At 43.5% G+C, this 25,907-nt stretch overlaps 1 long non-coding RNA gene across 1 annotated transcript; it reads right to left on the bottom strand.

Moving 5' to 3' along the window:
• Positions 1-13,774: 13,774 nt before the first annotated feature.
• On the bottom strand, positions 13,775-14,497 carry LOC110255725 (uncharacterized). Its single transcript, XR_014818376.1, has 2 exons — positions 14,423-14,497; positions 13,775-13,818 (listed from the first exon to the last, which is right to left on the bottom strand). It is a non-coding gene; the product is annotated as an uncharacterized LOC110255725 (long non-coding RNA).
• Between the last annotated feature and the right edge of the window lie 11,410 nt (positions 14,498-25,907).

Here is a 25,907-nt window from a genome sequence, read left to right as displayed (position 1 = left end):
GTCTTACTAACTTATCTGGTACGGAAAATTCAATTATATGGGAATTAAAATAATAAAATTAAAACACACAAAAAATAAAAATTGAAAAAACACGGGATTGACAAGACTTAAATCAAATCATCTGCAAGACACTTGCCACCTCTGTCGCCTCTCAAAGCCCTTACACATCACAGGTGCGTCTTCCACGGTTTTACGCATCAAACCAACCCATCTTTCTACAGCGTCTGATTATTACTAAAAGGCTTTTGCCTGAGTAACAGTCCCTGGATCCTCCCTCATCAGTGGTGTCTAAAAGGACTCTACAGTTTATATTCGGCCAATATCAAACAAGGTAAGCCTTTGTGCAAAAATGGATGTGTCGAGCCTTCCTTCTTATTTCACCCATATTTCACTGCCGTCCTTTTTCCTTTCACCGCATTAGCCAATCTACTCCCCAGATGTAATGTCCTTGACTATTTGCTTTCTCCTGCTCCACTTTTCTCTGGTTTATCCATGACCTCCCATTCAGAAAATGGGATTCCCCGCTATTATCACTTCATAAGCTTAAATTTCATCAAGCTCCCTACCAACAGTATTTCCTGGCTAAGCCAGCCATCAAAACATGCACTTGGCTGTGACGCTTTCAGAATTCATTCCAATTTGTGACATGAAGTTGAGACATCTCGGCAAATGATGTAAGCACATACGCATGCAGTTATTGTGTGTCTGCCGATTTTCTTTGCATGAGTTTTACTTTCTAATGCTCCTACCTAACCTGTAACTAAAACTTGCTGGTGTGCATGAACCATATATATATTATATGTATACATAAAATGGAGATTTGGAACTCTGCCATGAAATCGCTTTTCTATTGGAAATTGAGACTAGCCACAGCACACGAGCTCTCTGCTCGGTTCGTGAAGATACTCATTTTGTCAGTGAATTGGTGTACGGCCCTAAACCTGTGAATTGGAGAGAATGATAATCTCTGTCTATGTGGAAATGCTTCTGCCATCATAAGCAAGAGTACAAATGCATGTGTATTACCAACACATATCCTTAGACATAACAAATACGGCTTCATAGCACCTGCCTATAATAATGATTAACTGTAATTGTATCAATATATTAGTCATTCTGACATATGACTGAAGATATCTCTAACAACTCAGTCAAAATAGAGTTGACATCGACCACATGCTCCTATAGGTTTTATTGCCTAAATTTGGTTTGAGTTTGTTTCCCAAAAAGCCACGACATCTCACTGCCTTAAAAATCTCAATTGTCTCCCCATAGGAATCTTGAAACAGCCCTCCCAGCCTGGGTACAAAATCAGATTTGTTTTATTTTATGAGGGTCTCATGACCTCATTCAAATAAAGTGTTTAATTATAAAAGATGAAATATGGCTAATTAAATAAAAATTAACTATAATTTATAACTCAAAATGCAAATATATACACATTATTCCAGAAGTATGCTATGTGATTTTCTAAGAAAATTTTCCCATGGAAGAAATTAAGAACGGCATGTGTGGAGTTCCCACTGTGGCTCAGGGGGTTAAGAACCTGACTAGTATCCATGAGGATACAGGTTCTATCCTTGGCCTCACTCAGTGGGGTAAGGAGCCAGCATTGCCGTGAGCTGTGGTGTAGGCTGTAGACATGGCTGGGATCTGGCATTGCTGTGGTTGTGGTGTAGGCCAGTAGCTACAGCTCCAGTTCGACCCCTAGCCTGGGAACCTCCATATGCCACGGGTGCAGCCCTCAAAAGATAAATAAATGAATGAATAAATGAATAAATAAAGTTAGAATATTTATACATAAGTTTTTATTTGCCTTTATTTTTCTTCCCTCTGTCCTGTTTATCCCAAGACTGCCTACCTCCTAAATTTATTTCCAAGTAGTCCTTTTTATCTGTATTCTTGAACAAAGAAATATGTATACGATATTTCTAAGCTGCATAGAGCAGCACAGGTTTCTCCCCTATTTTTAAAGAGCCATTGCTCTAGAAGTGACATTTATTTCACTCACATTCCCTTACCTCTCCCCTCGTAGGGATAAGAAGCCCGTTCATGGATTTAGCTCTGTATAAAGGTTAGACTAATTCTTCATTCAGAAATATTTTAGTTTAAGACTCAACTTTGCGGAAAGAAAACTTGCTCACCCCTCCTCTTTCTCTGCTTCCTCCTCCTTCTCCACAAAACTTCCCTCCTACCGATCTTTTCTCTCTTAACCATCCATCGTGGGCAATTTTCCACACAGTCAATGTTTTCCACAACCCGATTTTCAGTGGTTGTGTCATATTCTACCACACGAATGACTCTAATTCATTTTAAACTCTTCCCAGTTACTAAACTAGCCCTTCGGTTCTCAAAGCTGATGATATCGAGTGTATCTAGATGAATAAGTGGAAGTAAAAATTAGGCATTTTTTCCCATGGTTGGTACATCCCTGTGAACCTTAGGGCTACCTTGAGCTTATTTCAAAAGGTCTGCTTCTAAGTCATATCGCTATGAACTTCAGAAAACTCTGCATTAAAAGCCATGCCACTTTTTGATTGACGTGTTAGGGATTGATAGCTCTGTTGGTGTTCCCTCAGCATCTCATAACGATACTTTATGGCTACATAGACCTACCCAGTTGTTCAACTGCAGTGCTGCTTAAATCATTAGTCACACCTGAAACTCATGCATATGCAGACATTATACACTGGTCTACAGCTTTTCTTCTGCCTTCTAGTCTTACTATTCGGTCATTAGAATTTACAGAGGAGTCACCGTATGGCCAATCCTGTGCAAGGCATGATGCCAAAGATATGGTAATGAAGACCCTGGAATTAAGGGTAGCAATAACAATAAACACTAATAATGATAGGGAACGGTGTGTGTATATATATGTGTGTGTGTGTGTGTGTATATATATATACATATATAACACACAAATCATAAATTGTCTTACATAATTTGCATACATTTAATACTTCCTCCTCACAACAACCTAGAAGGCTGTACTGCATATCATTGCTCCCACTGTGCATGAAGAAAACCAAGGCACAAAAATGTTTAAGTGGTTTTCCCAAGGTTGCACACACTTTTTAAAGTGAAAGACCCAAGACTGAGTCTCAGGTGGTTTGGAATCAGGACTTGATCTTTATACTATGGTTGGGGGGACAAGTAGCATATTCAAGAACAATTCAAGAGCTAAACAGTTCATTATCAAGGGCTAAATCTCTAGGTAAAACTAATCGTGCATTAGCTACTGTACCATGAAGCACTGATTGTGTGGCATGGAAAAAAAGGCTTGAAAATGAGATCTCCTTGGACAAGGGTGATGAAGGAATTCTCCAAGCAGAGAGTGTAGATGCAAGAAAAAGACAGACCAAGACTTCCTCAGACTGGGGGCAGAGGAGGACAAACCATTCCTCCTATCACCAAGGTCAGTTTTATATTTTTCTGTTGCCCAGGAGCAACAAGCAGGGGTGTTGATGTTGTGTATTTGATAGGGGAAAAAAAAGTGTGGTGTTTTGTATAATTTTAAGTCACTTTGAAGGAACGAGTTCTCATGGAAATTTGCTTTGCTTAAGACTTGTCAGTAATGGTGAAAAATTACATAATGATAAGAATTTCCAGGATACTTGCTTTCCACCTGCACAATGTGCTAGTCTGACAGACTGAAGATTCCACTTTTTAAAAAATCGTTCTAGTTCATTATGTAGTACATTAGTAACTTACCACTGATTGAAGCAATTTTAAAAGAAAAGTGAACAACAACAAAACCTTGTATGTGTCGTATATCCACCCCTCTGACCTTGAATTATTATGGCCATATTTACTGGTATAATTTATCCAGGGAAAATTGATAACTGTAATTCATGTTTGCTAGGAAACGTGGGAATCTTAGAGAGATGAGTCTTTACTTTAGGATTTTGATTAACTGTAATAAAACTCCCAACTATTTTTGTTTTAAAGGCCTTGCTAAAGACATCAGCTTCCCTTTTAAAGCAAGGTCAGTTGTTCTAACAGGGAGTGAGGAAAGTTCATGTTTGGTGACCTTCCCAGATAAAACAACCACATTCAAATCTGGCCTTAGCTAAGGTAAGGTCTAGTTGTGCTCAAAATGTACTCCAATCCCCTTCATTCTAAATAGAAGCTCCTTAATGAACCCAGACCACAACTGGCTTCTAGTAATATCTTCACCCACCTCATGCAAAGGCTTTGCTTTCTGAGTTTTCGGAAACAATGACAACTGAATTCATTTTTATGGTTTTACTATTTATCGTGTTAAGGAATACACAGAATACTTCTATCACTATTAATTGATTCATTCCCCCTGTGCTTTGATGATCTGCTGTCTTATCTCATCAACACGTTCATGTTGGTCATACATCTGTTTCCCATGGGTTGATTCTAAACGCTAAGGGTGGTTTCTAGCCCAGCTCCAGTGAGCTGGAGACCCTCCATCTTTTCTCGCAGAAAGGAAGATGTGTCTCTTCCAAGGATGGATGGGACTCCTACAAAAGTGTCGGACCTACCTGCCTTTTCAGACCTCGTGCATGCACATGTTGACTAGCTCTTACTTTAAGAACTTCGTTATAATAACTAAGTGTGAATCATTGTTCTTCCTATTGTTCCGGGTGCAATTCTTATGGAACTTCTCTCTCAACAAAGTAAAGCTGCAGATTTGCCCCAGCATCTGAGTAAAACTCCTGCAGTGATTCCAGCTGGAAGTGAAGAGGAAGAAAAACAGAGTGTCTATTTGGCTTTAGTATCTGGTCTCCCAAAGTTACAGAGTGGGATGGACAGAAACATTGTAGTTTGAAAGTGTAGGGAATCCATAATGTCTGCAAATGGTCTAGGGATAATGTTTTAAGGGTTTAGTGCTCCATGGAGCAGTTAATCAATGGGATTTTATGTTGGCTGCCGATTTGTCAGTATGTCATTCCCCTCTGCTAGCAGTGAGTGGGTTTCCCGAAATGTGCACAGGAAGAAGTCCCAGTCCACTGGGATGCTTCTGCCAGGGAAGAAACTTCTCCTTTCAGTAGGACCACAGAATGACTTTGAAAACACCTCAAGTCCCAAGTCCAATTGTCTGCAGAGAAACAGGATGTTTTTTCACCCCCCTTTCCTTTCTGCCTCTTTCATTATCCCTGACTGTAATTCCATGCCATTCTTGCTTATAGTGACTGGCCATTGTTTTTTTAGGCAAAGTGTAGATTTATTAAGATAGGATGCTTGTGAGAAATGAAAGCAGGCATGCAAGGAGGCTCTGTGTGACTCGCCATTTTGTGGGAAGAAATTTATTCTTTCTCTCAGTCATTAAATATTTCATCAGGGACTGTATCATGCAGTTACATTTATATCATAAAGATCTCACCTAAAATGTCAGAAGCCATTGAAGTCTTTCATTTTAAGGAAATATTTTTAAAAGGTATGAGAAGCTGTGGACTTTTTATCCTGATAATGACTACACTGTAATGAAGGAGACTGGGGGGGTACCACAAATGCACGAGGTCAATATTGAGAGGAGCAGTAGGGTTCCTGAAGCAACTACAGTGTTTTGCCTGTGGCTAACGTATGTTTTTCTAATCGGGTCAGTTACGAGGATGTTGGATGCCAGCTTGTCAGTTTCCATGAGTGTCACATGCCTGGATACCTGAAGGGTTACATAATGCAGCTCTTACGGTCCATCCCCTGGGCTGTAGGCATCCATCTGCTGGAAAACCTTTCTCAGTCCTTGTCGGCAGTCAGCCGAGGGCGAGGAGGAGGACAGGCACCCTCCCCTCTGCTCCTCCTTCAGTGAGTCCAGCACCCGGGAGATGTGCGTCTAAGGCTTGAGATGCGAGCATCACCTGTCCCCAGGAGGATGTGACATGGAGAGGACATACAGCAACAGCTCTCAGAGCAACGTGGTTTGTGTCAGAGAATGACACTTGCAATCCCACGTAACTGGGACAGGGTCTCAGCTCCGGATATTTTAAGTTTACGTAAATTGTCTAACTATTAAGATAGGGGGAAAATACCTTTCTCAAACAGGTTTTTTTTTTTTTCTTTGTCTTTTTCTTTCTTTCTTTCTTTCTTTTTTTTTTTTTTTTTTTTTTTTTTTAGTTTACCATACTTATTTCAAAGGTTATACCATCCCAAATTATCTCTTGGTTTGGTTTTTCTGGTGATGTTTCCTCTTCCATTGCCTGTAATTCATTTTTCACCATGGATGGGTCATCGCCACGAAAGACTGGCTTTAACTACAATCTCTAGAAGAGAAGAGAGGAAAACATCGCTGAATTAAAGTCGAAAGACAATCTGGGTCATCTAGTTTGGTAGAAATTTCTGCCTACCCAGAAGAATTTTGAAAAACTATGTATCTCTTCACACAACTTTAAGTTGCTACTAAAAAAAAAAAAAAATTGTCATAAGTTGAAATAGTTCAAAAGAGTATAATTTCCAGAGGAACAAACATGGGAGTTTTAAAAGTCGTCTACAATGTAGATATCTGTTTTTAAATTTACTTAGCAAAATTTAAAAGCTGTAATGATTTTATATCTTGGATCAGCCATTGAAAATTACACACAAACACGCTCAAATAATAGCTATTTTCCATGACTTTTCTTTCTTGAATGTAAATTTCATTCCTTTGAGTTTTATGTTATTGTAAATTGTTTTGTTCCTGAAAATGTGTTGTCGATCTCACCATATTTTTCTCATTCCAATAAAAGTGTGGGCAAAGTTTTCTAAGGGTTAAATGTTTCTTCTGGATTTATTTTTCATTATGATTACTCATTGATACAGAAGGAACCCAGCAGCATAAATACATAAATACAGAAGATTTTTATCAAACCATGGAAATACAAGGGCAGCATAAATACCAGGATTAATCAAACAGCAGAAATACTAATGGATGGGGCCTCTGGACCTGGGGTGGTCCATGACCCTTCAAAAATGGGGGTAAGGCTGCTTTATCGACTGTGGGCAATTCCTAGACGCAGACTCAGCAGTACTCGGTCAAATCCACCCTCCCGGCGGTGATGTGAGTGCCACCATCCTGGAGGGAGAACTTGGCAGGCGGGCACTACAGTCTCTTCAGGGAATGCGTAAAAGCATTGGGACAGTTCTCAATGGACCACATTTGATAAATTACTCAGAAATTACTTCTTCAGTGATCCATTGGTTGTTTAGTGGCAGGTTGTTTAGTCCCCACGCGTTCGTGTTTTTTGCAGGGTTTTTTTCTTGTTGTTGATTTCTAGTCTTATGGTATTGTGGTCAGATGAGATGTTTGATATGATTTCGATTTTTTTTAAAAAAATAATGCCATTTGCAGCAACAAGGATAGACTTATAAACAATCATACTAAGTGAAGTTAGGCAGGCAGTGAAAGACAAACATCATATGACATCACCTATATGTGGAATCTTTAAAAGAGAAAAGATACAAATAAACTTATTTGCAGAACAGAAACAGGCTCACAGTCTTTGAAAAACGTACGATTATCAAAGGGCACAGGTGGGGTGGGTGGGAGGGGTGGACTGGGGGTGTGGGATTAGCATATGCACACTGAGGTCGATGGAATGATGGGCCAGTGGGGACCTGCTGTGGAGCACAGGGAACTCTACTCAAAATTCTGTGATCATCTATGTGGGAAAAGAATCTGAGAGAGAATAGATGTGTGTACATGTATAATTGGATCCCTTTATTGTGCAGCAGAAATTATCACAGCCTTGTAAATTAACTATACTTCAATAAAACTTAAAGAAATTTTTCATCATGAATAGGTTTTGTGTCTAAAACTAGACCGAAGAGAATATTTTATTACATTACCAGTAACTTAAGACCTCTCGCATGAATAAAGTCAAAAGATTAAAATATTGGACACATAGGGGAAGAAGAACCCAAGTAATTGCCTAATGCATCTGAACAGCCAAGATCGTATTCTTCTGCTCTTGGAAAATAAAAACCAAATTCCTACATTTTATAATTTGTCAGTTATTTGGGTAATTGCATATTTTCTGTAGGAGAACTTTATTTATTTATTTATTTATTTATTTATTTATTTGGGAGTAAAGTTAAGACCAGCTTCTCTTCCCAAGAGAGATCACGTTATGTCTCTTATTTGCTGGTCCCGTTGAGGAGTTCCTGTGGTGGCTCAGCGGGTTAAGAACCTAACTGGTATCTACGAGGATGCGGGTACAGTCCCTGGTCTCTCTCAGTGGGTAAAGGATCTGGCACTGATGCAAGGTGAGGCATACGTTGTGGATGCAGCTCGAATCTGGCGTTGCTGTGTCTGTGGTGTAGGCCAGCAGCTGCAGCTCCAATTCTACTCTCCCCTGGGAACCTCCATATGCCACAGATGCAGCCCTGAAAAGTCAATAAATAAATAAATAGTCCCTTCAGAGTCCCCTAGTAGCTCAGTGGGTTAAGGTTCTGGAGTCGTCACTGCTGTGGCATGGGTTCAATCTCTGGCTCCAGGTCTCTGGCCAGATCTGGTCTGCATGCCACAGATCTGGCCAAAAAAATAAAATAAAATGAATGAGCCCCTCCCTCCAAGTTTTATATACCCTCACTTCTGCTCCCCACCAAATACACAGATCATACGTGTTTTAATTTCTCTTAAGTCAAAGCTTATGAGAAAGGTACAGTCTTTCCAAATTCTACTAAGCCATTCCTAATATGTATGGAAAGACATGAAAATGTCAAGCATACTCTCTAGATGGATGTGTGTGAGTTGTTAAGGAAAGGGTTTCATATTAAAATTATTGTCCTTACATTACATGGACCCTTTTTTTTGAAAAATGAGTTACAGATGTTGAAATCCACTATTGTTTGTTAAGTGTGTTTGCATAAATCTGTCTTTTACTCTGAGAAGATAAATATAGGATTTGAATTATTGAACTGCTGCTTGTAGTCAATGAAGAGCTTACTATATTTTAAACATGTTTTAAAACATATTTTGGAATAGAAAGGAAGACTTAAATACTAATGGAGATGGCTAATTTTTTAGAAATATTTAAGCACTGGAGTTCCCTTCATGGCTCAGAGGTTAAAGAACCCACTAGGAACCATGAGGATGCGGGTTCGATCCCTGGCCTCGCTCAGTGGGTTAAGGATCTGGCATTGCCATGAACATGGTGTAGGTTGCAGATGCAGCTCAGATCCCGAGTTTCTGGGACTGCGGCTGTGGTGTAGGCTGACAGCTGTAGCTCCAATTTGATGCTTAGCCTGGGAACCTCCATGTGCCGCAGGTGCGGCCCTTAAAAAAAAAGAAATATAAAAGAAATATTTAAGTATTGACCAAATAGTCATGCAATATACTCCTAAACTCTACAGATTGGTTTAGAACATTTATTTTTAGCAGGAATTGCAAAACTCATCTGGACTTGAGATTCCTAATTTTACAAATGCAGGATACAAAGAAATGGAGAGCTTGGTTACCCATCATTTTGTGGGGAGGGAGTCTTTTTAGGGCTGCACCAGTGGCATAGGGAAGTTCCCAGGCTAGGTGTCGAATCGTAGCTGCACCTTCCAGCCTATAGCACAGCCACAACAATGCCAGATCCGAGCCACATCTGTGACCCATACCACAGCCACAGCCACAGCCACAGCAATGCAGGATCCTTAACCCACTGAGAGAGGCCAGGGATCAAACCCTGTCCTCAAGGATACTAGTCAGTTTCCACTGAGACACAATGGGCACTCTGAATTACTATTTTCTAAACATTTGAAAATCTAATGCATGATGTCTGTAGTTTAAGGGACAAGTTTAAGTCTGCTTCCTACATTTTATTAGGTGCAACTATATCAAGGGTTCATTTTGGTCATCTAATTTTTTTTTTTTTTTTGTCTTTTTGCTATTTCTTTGGGCCGCTCCCGCGGCATATGGAGGTTCCCAGGCTAGGGGTCGAATCTCTACTTGTCACTTATTGAAATCAGGAGCAGTGAAAAGAGCTGAAAGCAGCCGAGAGGTTAGGAACCCTGGTGCGTATGAGAAGAAACTGTGGCTATTTTGCAGCGTGGATAAACTGTCAGTGGGTCAATGGTTTTTGAAAATGATTTGCCAAGCGGCTGCAGGGGACAGAGAAGTCAATGCTGATGGATTCCTTGAAGGGCGCTGGCTCCCAGCTGAGGTAAAGGACTGGAAATGTGCCCTCTGGGGCTCCCGTTCTTGTTCCCCACCTAATCTGCTGCTCCTGAAGCCAGCTCTTGCCATTCGATGTGCCTCGGATTCCTCTTCCTACAAACAGATGGCATCTCCTCTGAGAGAGGTTGATGCTGGCCCGAAGCACAACCTTCACCAGCCCAAGGTGAGGCTGGAGCGCAGGTGGAGGAATTTGATAAAGAGTCAAGGGAACAAGGGCGCTAAAGGCTGCAGGGGACCCTGCATATGATGCTCTGAGCCGCAGATTTACGGCGATGGCTGTCTCTGAAACCCGCAATAACGCTGACAGCCATAAACGCCTGAGTGTCCCTGGGAAGACCTCCCTCCGGGATCAAGGTCCTGCTCGCCATGAATAAACACGCTCACAGCGCTTCGTCCACCTGTATTAAGAGAGGATCGCAAGGGTCAGACTTGAGGACCCTGGGCCACAGAATCAAATCTGTTCTCCTTAAAGCAACACATCCGCTCCTCTTCAGATTCCCTTCCCAAACAGATTGTTACACGGTATTTGGTAAATTTCCCTGTGCTCTACAGTAGGTCCTTGTCTGTAAATATATATATATATGCATTACTAATTTATTTTGCTGTTTCCCTGAAATTAAGACGACCTGGTAAGTCAACGTTATTCCAATAATTAAAAAAAAAAATACAGTACAGTAAAAAAAAAAAAGAAAAAAAGCACCATATCCTTATCTAGGCTCTGATTCAGATTTTTGATGGATTATTCCTCTCTCATCCAAGTCCTTGAGAGTTCCTACATTGTCCAAAGAAGATATCACTTCAAAAATGTGAGTAACCTGGACAACAGGATGTGATAAACTTAACTCGAAAATGAAAGGTTTATACCTAAAACTATATGATTTCAGAACTCTTAGTCTTAAAAAGGAAGGAAATCCTGGCACAGGCTACCACTTGAGGGAATCTGGAATGTCTTACGCCCAGTGAAGTAAGCAGGACACGCAAGGATGCGCCCAGTATGATCCCAGGTAGATGAGGTCCCTTGACTAGTCGATTCCTAGACTGAGAGTAGAAGCGGGTTAACCAGGGGCCGGGGAAGGAGGGAAGGGGGAATTTTTCTCTGATGGGTACAGAGTTTCACTTTCCAATGATATGAGACAGAGGGCGGTGATGGTGTCACGACAAGGGCAGTGCACTCCCTGCCACTGCACTGTACACCTAAAACTGATTAGAATGCTCGATTTTATGTCATGTATATTTTACCGCAATAATTCGAAAAAAATTTTTTAAAAGAGGAGTTCCCGTTATGGCTCAGCGGAAACGAACCCTGCTCGGATCCTGTCTTGCTGTGGCTATGGCTGTGGTGTAGGCCGGCGGCTGCAGCTCCGATTCAACCCTTAGCTGGAGAACTTCCATATGCCAAGAATGCGGCCCTAAAATTAAAAATAATAATAAATAAAGCAAAAATAAATAAATAAATAATAAAAATTAAAATAAAAAAAGAAAATGCTGGGGGAAAAAAAAACAGAACAATCCTTTAAATGCAGAGTGTTGAGTGGGTTTAAAGCACCTTAAGATTGTACGGAAGCATCTGAAGATGACTGGGCTGCCGCTGAAGTCTCCAGACCCCAAGAAAAGCTGAGGACCAGGGCTACGCCCCCAAGTGGCGGAAGAAGGGAAGGCAGAACATCTCAAACCTCGGTCTCTGCTGGATGCTGTTGCCCCCGGCTGCCCTCCGGCTGAGCCCACAGCCAAATTCAACACCCAGGGCTGAGCAGAGTTCTCGGTGAGGAAGAGTGTGGGCCTGTCGGCGTCCTGGTGATAGAAGCCGAAATTAAGTGTCATGGGAGAGACAAGCTGAACAGATCTTCCTCTTCCGCAGGTGTCAGGAAAATCGCAGTCGCCAGCGGAGCGCACGCTCATGGGAAACTCGCTGTATTGTTGAAGGACCTTCCGTGTGTCTCTGGGACTTTGAACACCTTTCCAGCAGCGGGCTCCCTGACTACCCGCTCAGGGTATCTGAAAAGCAAACAGCACGGAAGATACAGCGTCTCCTTCCAGAGCAAAGGGAAGACGTACTTACTGCTCCTGGTAGCAGATCAGCCTCTCCAAATTCAAGGCGCCTGTCCACTGCACACACATGCCTCCCTATGGGTCTTGGGGACAAGCAGTGCAAACTTGGCAAACATTTGCTCAAGCAGCCTGCTGCACAATGACTCGAAAAGTGCTTTGTTTCTGAGCTGGCCATCTCATGCCTTCTGAGACCATCCGGGAAACTGACAGCCTAACTTGTTGGTTGCAAGATAGGCAACATCTTAGATGCTTCACAGCTCTTGACAGTCCTAAAAGGACAGTATATCTGTGTCTTCAGAGCAGTCACACAGCTGGGTAAAAAACAAACTTAAATTAACCAAGGGCTTTGGGAGCCTAGGCTGAACAGCTTTATAAAAACGGAAAACGATATTACGTCTAGGTGCTGTGTACCTTAGAAATTCTTCTTTTTAAAAATCAGTATCTTCGTGTTCTAAATGAAAAATCACTCTCACCACCCAAAAGGCACTTCAGGGAGTATTCAAAATATGGGAGTAATATTGACATCATAATTTTGTTTTATTGTGATGTCTGATGAGGCTATTAATCCATGGATGAGAAGGAGAGAGAGAGAGAGAACAGACACATTCGGAATAGAGAAAGTTGCCAGCAGGGCCAAGAGCAGGCTGTTACCTTTAGTCACTGCCGAGATTTTCTTGCCTTTCAATAACCTCAAATGCAGTTATTCTACCATTTAGTATCATTATTTTGATTCCGAGAGGACTGTTCATCTTCTAAGCCAATTCGTTTGACTAAAGGTTAATTTTCATGGTTAGTATTTGATCTTGTTCGAGTGGCTCAGAAGTTCGAGGGCCCGCGTCTCTTTTCAGTCTTTCTGTTGGTTCACCCTACTTCCCATCCATCATTTTCTCAGCAACATCCCTGGGAACTGCTAAGGAAATGATTTGCTTAGCAGACTTCATTAGGGCAGAATTTTGCACAGAGAGGGAAGGTTTTATTTAAGATTTGAAATCTGTGCTTGTACTGAGAGCCCATTTTCCCGTTAGCCTGCAGTGAGAGAGTTGATGCTGGCTGCTTGATGACAATGGAAGGAAGAGAGGCAGGAAGGCACCCCCAGAGGCAGAGCTGCAGAAACCTGCCAGGATGGTAGAAGCCTCACTGCCGACAGCAAGTCCTACTCCAAAGCCACACCAGGAAATGAATGAGCTAAGCAAAGCCTGGGAGGAGCTTTATGCAAATGCAGCTTCCTCACAAGTCTCCTAGACTCTCCTTCCATAAAGTTATCCCTTTAACTTTATAGAAATTTCTAGACATTCTGGAACTACCTCTGGAATGCCCTTCTACCGAGAGACTGAATGTAGAAAAGGTCAAGGGCTCGACTTTCCGTGACAGCAGAACTCTGACCCACTGCCTGTGCAGCTGCAAAACCCCAGGAATTTTTTTGTCCCCCCCCTTCCCCCACTCTCCTTTCCCAGGAGCCCCCTTCACGTGACAGCTTTCCCACGTGGACACACCTGACCTGGGCACACCTGAAGCCTTCCCTCTGGTCCACGGTGGAGCTTTCCAAGTACCCCACCTGCCTTGGGTCCCTTGATGGTGGCTGACTCCCATTGCTTAGCAAGCTCAGAATAAATAGCCTTTGCATGTCCTCATTTATTTCCAGGTAGTGTAGCAGGAAGAGGCTGAAAAGTGCCAACAATAACATCTTTCAATTATGGAATTGCAAAATTAACAAAAGCCTTTTTTTTTTTCAGTTTGTATTGCCACCAAAAATAATAATACAATTATAATCATAAAAGTATAAAAGGAAAGACGGTGAGGAGTTCCCCTTGTGGCTCAACAGTAACAAACTGGCTCGGATCCTGCGTGGCTGTGGCTGTGGTGTAGGCCTGCAGCTGCAGCTCTGATGTGACCCCCGGCCTGGGAACTTCCATATGCCTCAGGTGCAGCCCTAAAAAGCAAAAACCAAAAGGAAAGAGAGTGAAAATTATATGAAACCACGAGAATAAATACTCGGCCCAGGTACACGCCCCCTCCCCCCAGGGCAGAACCGCTTGTCTGTCACATCTTGTCTGATCCCCACCCGCCCCCAGGCCTCAACCCTGAAGGAAGAGGCAGCACAGGCTTTACCCTTTGAGTCTGTATTTAATGAGCAGACCTCACAGGGGTCCAGGTTCCCCATCTCTTATCCACAATCCAAAATCCAAATTGCAGTTTAAAAAAAAAAAAAATTTCCTACCCCCCTCTGACTCAGCAGTGGACCTGAACGGAGCAGAAACTACTCACCGTCTCTATTTACCTCCAGAACTGCTGAGATGCTGGACACTGGGGAGCGGAGCGGCCCCAGAGCCAGCTGGGGCCCTTGCATAATGCGCTGTATCTGCCGTGTGTTTCCTTTCTAAGATCCAAAAGGAAGAAACAAATCTGAATTCTGAAACACAGCAGAGCCAGCGTGTTTGGGGTAAGACGGTGGGGACCTGGCTCGCCGGCTGCCTCAGCACCGGCTCTGCTCCCCACCCTCCCGGCTCCAGCGGGGCCCTTCCAGGGATGCGCCCACCTAGACCTGGGAAAGGAGCCACCGCGCCCCGTCAACGACGCCCAACTCCTCCTGCTCTAAATGGGGAGACAAAGGATCGGGGAGGTCCCCACAACCAGGTGTCACATCTTTTTCTGTGTCACAGTGCAAACATTTGAACATTTGGGCAAGGTTTTAGCAAGGGCGGGCACTCAAAGAAAAAAGGTAATACTGAGTAAGCAGTATGTTGCCGTAATTCTTACTAAGTTCCCATCTCTTTCTTGGTTCGTAGAATGAAAGTCGTGGGTAGATTTTCTCCTTTTTAAGCTTCTCATCATTTAAAAAGAAAAACAGTTATGTTAAACATTAACCACAGGAAAACACGGGATATGCAAAATAGTGTACATTTGGATATGAAGATAAATTGTCAGACATTTTAAATAATGCAGACCCCGCTCCCAAGAGAATATTTTGCCAGCATTTCGTCCAGGAATAGTTTCTAATGAATTAGAATCAGGAAAGACATATATCCTCAGAGATCGTCTCCCATTCAAATAGGTATTCAAATAAAATGTCTTTCACGAAATTTTCCCATAATGTTGTCGAATCGCTCTCCACAGCTGTTCACACAGAGCTCTCACAGCCAAATTGGAGAAGTTTCCTTCTTCCTTTATTTGGAATAAGATGGTAAAGTCGCCAAATGTTAAACCTTGGAAGACTCCAAAAGAACATCCGATTAGGCCATTTACTTTTATAAGTAAAAGGACATTCAGTTCTTTGCTAAAAAGCCTTCTGCTCCAAAGTTGCATGGGCTGGAAATTGGATGTGGCCATTTTGCTGCAGTGTCATGGAAATTTTTAAGACAATAGCAACCAGTTTTTTGAGCCAGGCAAAGGGCAAAGGGCTTTGTCTGCATTTACTCATTTAATCTAAAATATAGATCCCAATGGACAGCCTTTGTCAAATTGAAATTTAGTTAAATGTGCAACGATCTGGGCAATTTGATTTCCAGAAACTTTTGAAAGGAAGCCATTTGTTAAAATAATATTTTGAAGTCTGTAAATTATCTTTTTTTTCCGATCAAATACTTGATCGGAGTTCTGTTTACTGTGGATTGTCTCTAACACACGGCAAATCATTTTGTTGTTAAACTACTAGGCTCATTTTCAATGTCTGAAAGTATTCCCAGCTGATAAAAGGAAATAAAAGGACGGATCTTGTAGGAGGCCTTGGTTTTCCAGAAATGTCATCTTTCCTCGCCCTTTCCACCAAAGGTTCTAATCCATAATTTTCAGCATCAATCATTTACGGTCTTTCAGACGGTTTCCAAGCCACTTGGCAATATGAGCAGGAAGAAATAATGTAAATTACAAAGAAAATGTGCCATGCTTTAAAGTCTATGACTGTTCTATCCAATTTCTGTCCTTTTCACTTTCCGGTAAGGTGATTATTGGGGGTACACTGTGTTCTCTGTGAACTCAAGCTTTTGTTACTCTTCTTCTATAATTTAATAATGCAGCTTCATGCCCGTCTCCACTTTTTGATCAGTGACACACATTTCCATGGGCTTCCTAGCAACAGAGCAGAAGCTAGGTCTCCTTACTCATTCCCACTGGGTGAGATTTGCTGATGCCCTAGGAAGTGTCTTCTTAGTATAAATCAAACATGTGGGAGTTCCCGTCGTGGCTCAGCAATAAGGAACCTGACTAGGAACCATGAGGTTGCAGGTTCGATCCCTGGCCTCACTTGGTGGGTTAAGGATTTGGTGTTGTTGTGAGCTGCCGTGCAGTTTGCAGGCGTGGCTCAGATCCGGCGTTGCTGTGGCTGTGGTATCGGCTGGTAGCTACAGCTCGGATTTGACCACTAGCCTGGGAACTTCCATATGCTCCAGGTGCGGCCCTTAAAAGAAAAAAAAAAAATTAATAAAAAAAAAATCTATGAAAAACCCCTTTCCTTCTATTGCAGAAACAGCCAGAAGCTGGGAAGGCAGCATTTGGCAAAATGACTTTGCTGGGTCATAGGCAGAAATGGAGATGCTTTTAGAAAATGGTGAAGAGGGGACAGAAGGATGGTATGTTCTCCCTGAAAAGGCCATTGCTCTGAAAATATGAATGTTCTTACAAGAGAATTGAAGAGACTCTACAAATATCAGCTGAACAATATTCTTAACTTCAGTGGCTCCATAGCCACTCCCTAACTTGTGGTCACTGGACTGGAAATGCTGTTTGGCTGGGAGCAGTGTGGCTGAATCAGTGCGTCCTGGACCCGGTGACAGGGCCGGGATTCCCACCAAGATCCTCCCCCGCTCGTGTCTGCGCCCCCCGGGCCGTTACACAGAGACATTGGAGCAGAAACCTGGAGGGTCCCTTTTAGTTCAAAAAGCCAGATATTGTCTGCAATGGTCCTATCACTACTCTAATACTTATTACAGTTATAATTCCACATAGTAAAGTCATGGTAGTTTTAGTGCATTAAGAATTAACAAGCGAAGGGATAAAATACCATTTTAGGTGGTTTTCCGTTTGGGAGCCTTCCTGCTGGTTATAAAATAGGCCGCTGCGCCACCTGCTGGTAGTTCTGAGGTTGCTGCTCAGATGACCAAAGGTCTTTTTCTCCCTTTGCCTCCAAAAGCTTTCAAAATGTTTTCTGATGTCCCCATAAGGTAAAATAAATGCCACGACGGTTACGATGGTCTGTAAGTCCAGTTGTGAGCGTGGAGGCATACACGTTCACATGGTTCTCCAAAGAGGCACTGATACATGCATTTTTAAATGCGATGTCTAAATTGAATTTGCTGATACCGCTACGTGGAGCGTTTGAACGCTCTCCCGTGTTTTAAACGGAATCCCTTCCTCATCTAAGACGCCCTCCAGGAAGCTGAACGCTGCAAGATAAAATGGGTTCCGTGGCCAGCACAATCGAACTCTCTCTCTTCCCCCACGGCAGGCAGTCGGAGGTCCTTCCTCGAGGACACTTGGTGAGGGTCCATACACAGCAGGACTCCGCGTTGCCAAGGAAATGAAGGGAGGTGGGGGGGCAGCCGGGCTCCAAGTGAGCATGAGCAAAGAACTGTAACCAACAAAGGACAGGGGAAATGCCTTCTTGAGGAAAAGGCGCACGTTGGGTAGATTCATCAAAGAAATGAAGACAGGAATCCTCTATACGCACCACTTGAAAGTTCCCCAAATTATGTCTCTTTCAGCAACCTAAAGGGCCTTTGAAGATGCTCTCCTTAAGTTTCCAGAGGGGGCAGGGTGTAACCAAGAGAACGCCTTTAAAGTCTGAGCTCTCTCTTTGAATGGAGAATAGGATGGGTTCAAACATTCCCCGTGTTATAGAACCATGGCGTCATGCTTGGAGGCCTTCTGGCAGCTAATTACTGCGACCTCTCATAAATACGATGTCCTAAGGGCGTGTCACAGGCAAAACAAGATGTTCCCAAATGGAAACCACTTTAGGTTACCTCCTGAAGGGCTGGTAACAGCATTCACATCTGCAGCTGAGTGTGGCTGCAAGATCCAGGGGCTTCCACTGGAATGCCAGCCTGGCTGCCTTTGACTTCCAAATCCGTGACAGTCTGTGATTCAATCACAGCAAAGGTGGGATAGGATATAGTCAGGAAACACAGGCGCATTTTTTGATGGGGGTCTTTTTGTCTTTTAGGGCTGCACCTACAGCACATGGGGGTTCCCAGGCTCGGGGTCCACTCAGAACTGTAGACGCTGGCCTATGCCACAGCCAGAGCAACATGGGATCCGAGGCTGTCTGCAGCCTACACTACAGCTCATGGCAACACCAGATCCTTGAACCCACTGAGTGAGGCCAGGGATCCAACCCGCGTCCTCCTGGATGCTAGTTGGGGTCCCAACTGCTGAGCCACGACAGGAACTCCGACAAGCTCTTTTTCACATCAGTGTAAGGTCAGGACGTGCCGTTCAGATGGGCTGCCCCGTGATGCCCTGTGATCTGCTTTATCTCTTCCTTCATTCCTTCCGCCTCCCCCCCTCCTCCCCCAGGGGATGGAGGGCAAAAGCAATAAGGCTGTGGAACCAAGAAGTAGATCAGGAGTAGATGGGAAATCATCAAGGAGCCCCTAGACTCAAGGCCGCTCCTTCCTAAGACCCCCCTTCCACGCTTCCTGAAGGAATAAAACCACGTCTACGCCCACAAGCCTGTGAAAGCTACATCTATAGTTGAGTCAGCAGGTCTGAACGTCTGTCTTGATGGGTTGGGGGCCTTCATACTTTTTATGGGAAAATGTTTGACTGACACAGACACAGCCACGGCAGTGGGCGGTGGGGTCGGGAGGGGGTGGGAGAGAAAATATTTACATCTGCTCAGCACTGCTGCTTTCAAAGGAAGCTCGTCCTGGTCCCAGACCGCATCCTGCCTGACATATTAGGCCTGGGCAGTCACACGCATGGAAGTGGCAGGAAGGGACAGAATTGAATCCAACTCGAGACAGCACCAGCCCAGCCTAATTCGATCGGGTGACAGCTGAGAGGACCCTGGAAGCCCATTACCCTGACTCAGTTAGTCTCTCTTGCGGGCAGAGAGCCCTAAGCCAGGGGGCCGCTGGAAACGACCCATCGAGGGCTGATCAGCTTGAGAGCACCTAACTCCTAAGAAGGTGGATTCAAGTGATTTTTCCCTTTCTTTTTCAGAAATGACTCTTTCCAGTGTTATTGAGCCGCCCTTGACCTATAACAGTTGTGTCAGTCAAAGATGAGCCACGTGATGGTTTGATGACCACCTAGGCGACAGCTAACGGCTACGTCACATCACTTAATTGCCATGGCGTGTGTGTGTGTGTGAGTGTGTGTGTGTGTGTGTGTGCACATTTAAGATTTTCGCACTTAGTCACTTTCAAGTCCACAATACGGTGTTATTGGTGTTATTAACCCGAATCGCCATGCTGTATATTGGACCCCCCAGAACTTAACTGTCTTTCAACTGGAAAAGTGTACCCTTCAGCCGCTGTCTCCCCACTCCCTCCCCCACCACCGCTAGCCTCTGGTTTTTTTAAAATGTAAAAATGCTCTTGCTGTCTACGCAGAGATGGCGTCTTCAATGGCCTTTATGAATCTCTGTCAACTGCCGTTCTTTAAATATTTGGGAATCCAGTCTAAGGCTTACGTGTTCAGATTCTTTCCAGAAATTTCACAGCATATAACATCAATTTAAATTTCTCCATCCTACGGAGTATCAGCTCTGTTTCCCAGCTGCATCCTCAAGACAGCGGGGTGGACAGCCTTCTCAGGGAAAGAGACCCCTAATGCCAGCAGTTGGCTTTTCAGTGCAGGAAATGATACACCTCAAGGTTCGCATTATCTTTCTTCTTTTTTAATTAGTAAATCATATACTTGTGCACGAGCCTGAGTCAACAGACCAGGCTTTATTGTCTCCAGCATACAATTCTCTCCTACCATTAGGGAAATTGGCTTATTCCTGGATGTCTCAAAAGCTTCCTAAACACAGGGAATTTAGACAATGAGAAAAGGGTTTTGTAATGGAGCGTCTTTCACAAATCAATATTAAATCACTAACGGACTTGGAAAGGGGTACAGACCGGAAAGCCATTTGTTTTAATGGAATCTCATGAGGAATGCGTAAAAAAGAATATGCCCTGAATATCTTCCTAATAAATCAAAACAAGGGAATCTGTATAATAGTAAATATAACTTTGAGAAAATGTAATTATCTTAATTTTTTTTAAGGACCAGCCCCAGACATTGTTTTGAGAACCACTACTTCGTATGTTCCTGTAATCCTCTAACCTCTGAAAACCATTATACATGATACATCCAAATTCTAACCATGGCATTGGTTATTCCAGTATTTTGAGAACTATTTGAAACATAAAGGTAAAGTTCCTCCATTCGTGAAATTAACGCAATCTGAAAATTCACATATTAATCCAAAAAAAGAAAAAAAGAAAGAGGTTTGATTATTGAAAATATTATAGCTTTAGAGAATGAAAATTACACTGGAGGGGTAAAATTTTTAACAGCCCACTTAAAAATGTGGAGCAAAATATTTACTTGGCTGTGAGCATCTCTGTCAGCAAACTTCTAAATGATTACCGTGTCTTACGTGCAAGATGATATTTCGGTTACAATTAAAATCATTGGTTGGATTTTAAGACGCCTCCGACTCAACCTACAAATTTGGGATTTACTAGGAAAGAATAACAAAACATCTTAAAAACTTCTTGAAGGGTTCTTTTCTTCTTATATCAAGAAGCAAAATGCACTCAGTGCCCTGTTGAGTAAGTTAAAAAGCATCCAAGACATAGGCAAATTCCCTTGATAAAAATGTTTTCTAGATTAATATTGCTATTCAAAGTCCTTTCCACATCGCTTGGATTTTTCTTTTCCTTTTAAAGCACCAAGTTTCTCCTCCTGGTTTTGGAATCCATGAACAGATCCGGTGCCATGTCACAGACACAGTCAGATCCTTTAAAACCTTTTCTCTTTCTGTTTCTTTTTTTGAGTTTCCTGTCGGCCTGACACATTGTGTTCTCACATCCCTTGGAAACCACGTGGGGAAGAAATAAAGTGCACCCCTCCGTCCACAGATAGGCAATGTTTGCTCACCGACTGGGGGAAACACAACAGGTCACTGCAATTGGCTATATATGGTCATTCAGTCACACGGAGCAAGGGACGAGGCCAGGACACAGGAAACACCTGTGGAAAAGGACTCCGAATAATGGGCCCTTTTGCAGTTTAACTGTTCACAAAGCACAGAAATACCAAATACCAGCAACATGTTGGCCAATGTTATTTAAAACGGGCTCCCTGCAAAGACAGGGGAGCAGGTGCAAGACTTGCCTCTCAAAAACGTTCTGTTTTGGAGTTCCTGTGGCTCAGCCAAAACGAATCCAACTAGCAGGCAAGAGGATGCCAGCTGGATCCCTGGCCTCGCTCTGTGGGTTAAGGATCCGGTGTTGCCTGTGAGCTGTGGTGTAGGTCGCAGTCTCAGCTTGGGTCCTTCGTTGCTGTGGCATAGGCCAGGGGCTACAGCTCTGATTGGACCCCAGCCTGGGAACCTCCATATGCCGCAGGTGCAGCCCTAAAAAGCCACACACACCAAAAAAAAAAAAACGTGCTTTTTCTTTAGCACCAAGTCTTGCACGTTGTAGCACTACCCACGGTAAAAGCAATGAAAAGTCTTCAGGGCAGACACTAAAACTGTCTTTCAGGGATGTCCTTTCCTGAAACCTGGAAGATGTGGAAACAAGGAACTTGTGCCTGAGGATGTAGCTCCATCTACAGGACGTGGGAGGTAGGACAAGGTCCATGTAAACAAATTCTCCGGCCACACGCGGATATTAAGGTTGTGTTTTGCTTCTGATAAATGAGCTTTTTCACTGAGAAGAAAGGAACGTGAAACGAGGGGTGACGTGCACGTGGGCCATTCATTCCTGAGGCTTTGATCGACTTAGTTTTTATTCTCTTCTTTGTAAATTAAAAAAAAAAAAAAAGTCCATGTAAGCTCATCTTTGGTTTAAAAGAAAAGGCAGTTCTGGTTGGGGATGTAGATGGCGGGGGCGGCTAGGCATTTGGGAAGCCGAGGGCATATGGGAAATATTTGTACCTTCCTCTCCATTTTGTTGTAAACCTAAAACGGCTCTAAAAAGTGCTCTTTTACATAAGAGAACAGACTTGTGGTTGCCAAGGGGAAGCCGGGAGCGAGGAGGAGTTTGCGGTTAGCAGATAAAACTAGTACATGTAGAATGGATGAGCAATGAGGTCCTACTGTACAGGACAGGAACCATATCCCGACTCTTGGGATAAAACATGCTGGAAAATAACACAGGAAAGGGAATGTATATATATACGTATGTATACATATATGCCTGGGCCACTTCGCTATACAGCAGAGACTGGTACAACATTGTAAATCAACCATATTTTAATTAAAAATAAATATAATAACAAATAGGGGTTTTGTTTTGTTTTGTTTCTTAGGGCCGCACCCATAGCATATGGGCCTATGGAAGTTCCCAGGCTAGGAATCGAATAGGAGCTGCATCTGCCGGCCTAGGCCACAGCCACGGCAAGACCAGATCTGAGCCATGTCTGCAACCTACACCACACCTCACAGCAACGCCAGATCCTTAATCCACAGAGAGAGGCCAGGAATGGAACCTCATCCTTATGGATACAAGTCAGGTTCTTTACTGATGAGCCACAAGGGGAACAATAAATCGTTTTTTTAAAACACAAAACCTCAGGCAGAGTCCACTCAGGGAGCACTGAAATTCTTTTAGAAAATGGTATGGAGGTACCTCAGGAAACTAAACATAGAACTACCATATAATCCAGCAATTCCACTGCTGGGCATATATCTGGACAAAAGTTTCACTGAAAAAGATACACGCATCCCTGTGTTCATAGCAGCACTATTCACAATAGCCAAGACATGGAAACAACCTCAATGTCTATTGACAGATGAGTAGATTAAGAACATGCAGTACATATACATGGTGGAATATTACTCAGTCATAAAAAAGACAAACAAATGCCATCTTCAGCAACATGGATGGATCTAGAGACTCATTCTAAGTGAAGTCAGAAAGAGAAAGACAAATACCATATGGTATCGCTTGTTTGTGGAATCTACAATATGGCTCAGATAATCCTCTCCAAAAAACAAAAACAAAAAAACAAACACAAAAAACAGAAACAGATCATGGCCAAGAAGAGCAGACTTGGGGTTCCCAAGGGGAGAAGGGGAGGGAGTGGGATGCATGGGCATTTGGGGGGGGGGGGTTGGATGAAAACTTATATTTGGAAGGAATGGGCTGTGGGTCCCTAACGTACAGAACAGGGAAATGTGTGTGATTGGGTCACTTTGCTGTACAACAGAACTTGATGAAACATTGTAAATCAACTATACTTTAATAAAATAATAATAATAAAACAAAAAAGAACATGTCAAACTAAAAATAAACTTAAAAAACCTTCCTCCAGTCCATCAAAAGAAAAAAAAAGAAGCCCTCTCTCCTCTCTGTTTTGGGTCCCGCCTGCTCCCGGCTCTCGGCTGGCCAGGGACTGCACGTCGGCACCTTCTTCCCACTTCTCCTCCCTCCCGGGTCCCATGGGCTCTGCACCCCCAGGGCAGTGGCCGGATAAGGACATGCTCTTGATGTCCATGCAGGTGCACAGAGCCATTTTCCAGCTCTCACTTGCAGGAGAGGCGGCCAGTCTCCTGGAAGCCTTGGGCAGGACCGCGGCTGGAACTCGGCCTCTGGCCACCGCTGCCTAATAGAAACAGAGAGACAGAGCTTGGGGCAAAGGAGGAATGAGTAGCTTCATTGCCTTGCCAGGCTAATGCCCTAAACACAGTGCCCTCTCTGGGGAGACCAGGAGTGGTCTTCTCGTTTGGGAGGGGAAGATGGGGCTACAGATTAGGCTCCGGGTAGCAAGCTTGTATTCCTCTTCAAAGCTGGTGTCAGGTGGCCCCGGGACTGGTTCCGGTGGTCCTTGAGATTATCAGGACACGCCCTTCTCTCCGGAAAGAAGGAGGCTTCACGGGTAGTCAGCATCTTCCCTTTGTTGGGGGCTTTAGTTTGGCAGGTATTGTTATGCATATTCCCTTAGAAGGAACCAGGTCCCTGCCCCAAGGCGGCACTATTGTCTCCTGAATGTTCCTCCCTGGTCTCTGCATCCCCTCCATTCCCAGATGAGCAACAGTTTCAACCCGCCCTCAGGGAAGGTCACAGAAGCTGAAGCTTATTCCCTACAAACCGAAAGGTGGGGACACAGAGGCTTCTGTGCCCAGGAGCCCGCAGGGTCCTGGTTTCAGCTCCCTCGTCCTGGAATCTTTTATTCAGGTGGACATCCAAGGTCCAGGAGCAAGGGCCAGATCATTGGCCCAAACGTCCCCTTTCTAGGTCTGTCCTCTTGTCCCCTACCTCTGAGCCCCTCGGCTCAGCAGACATGCTTTTGTTTACTTGAGCTCCAGAGAAAACGTTTCAAAGCAGAAGGGGAGCCAGGCTTCCTGGGCTCTGAAGCTGACCTGATGGGGGGAACCTAAGTAGGAAAAAGGAAAAATACAGAAAAAATGAATGGAATCAGCATAGACATCTCCACAAATTACAGATCGTTAAAAAGCTAATAAATGCCACAAGCATCACATTTAGAATTTTTTAAAAATTAATTTGCTGCCCAGCCATTTTCCCAGCTCTCACCCTGCATTTCTATTTCTTTTTTTGGGGGGGGGATTTCTTTTCTTTTCTTTTTTTTTTTTTGGCCACACCCCCAGCATGAGGAAGTTCCCTGGCCAGGAAGGACTAGGGATCAAACTCGAAATACAGCAGTGACTCAAGTTGCAGCCGTGATGACACTGGGTCCTCAACCTGCTAAGCCACCAGGGAACTCCTCTCTCTGCGTTTCTGATTCTATTCTCTTTGAGCATGTCTTCATTGGGTGACGATTTTGTAACATAAACTTTTATATTAAAAAACAAAAACCGGAGTTCCCGTCGTGGCGCAGTGGTTAACGAATCTGACTAGGAACCATGAGGTTGCGGGTTCAGTCCCTGCCCTTGCTCAGTGGGTTAACGATCCGGCGTTGCCGTGAGCTGTGGTGTAGGTTGCAGACGCGGCTCGGATCCTGTGTTGCTGTGGCTCTGGCGTAGGCCGGAGGCTACAGCTTCGATTCAACCCCTAGCCTGGGAACCTCCATATGCCGTGGGAGTGGCCCAAGAAATAGCAAAAACGACAAAAAAAAAAAAAAAAAAAAAACCCAAAACATAATTCAGGTTTTCTTTCTCTAGCAAGGCAGGCCATAACTTAAATTTTTGTTATGACAGCTTTTTTTTTTTTTTTTTTTTTGGTCTTTTTAGGGCTGCACCTGCGGCATATGGAGGTTCCCAGGCTGGGGGTTGAATCAGAACTACAGCTACCAGCCTACACCACAGCCACAGCAACGCCAGATCCGAGCCGTGTCTGCAACCTACACTACAGCTCACCTCAACAGAATCCTTAACCCACTGAGCGAGGCCAGGGATCAAACCTGCGTCCTCATGGATACTAGTCAGGTTTGTTTCTACTGAGCCACAACGGCTGTTATGAAAGCTTTGAGCAATTCACAGTTCTTGTCACTTACACTCAGGGTTGATCATTTCATGTAGATTTTTAGGATGCCTGTCATATTTAAGAGAATCTTTGTGAAGGTTATTGCTCATTTGAGCTGTAAGGTTTTAGAGCATTTCTGGTATTCTTGTGTAGTGACAAATCATAAATGC

Source organism: Sus scrofa, chromosome 10, assembly GCF_054392235.1.
Source record: "Sus scrofa isolate SSC_HxYL_T2T_F1_AM1 chromosome 10, Sscrofa_HxYL_maternal_Yorkshire_Landrace_v2.0, whole genome shotgun sequence".
In the NCBI taxonomy this organism is placed as follows: Eukaryota; Metazoa; Chordata; class Mammalia; order Artiodactyla; family Suidae; genus Sus; species Sus scrofa.
This window is presented reverse-complemented; position numbering and strand designations above follow the sequence as displayed.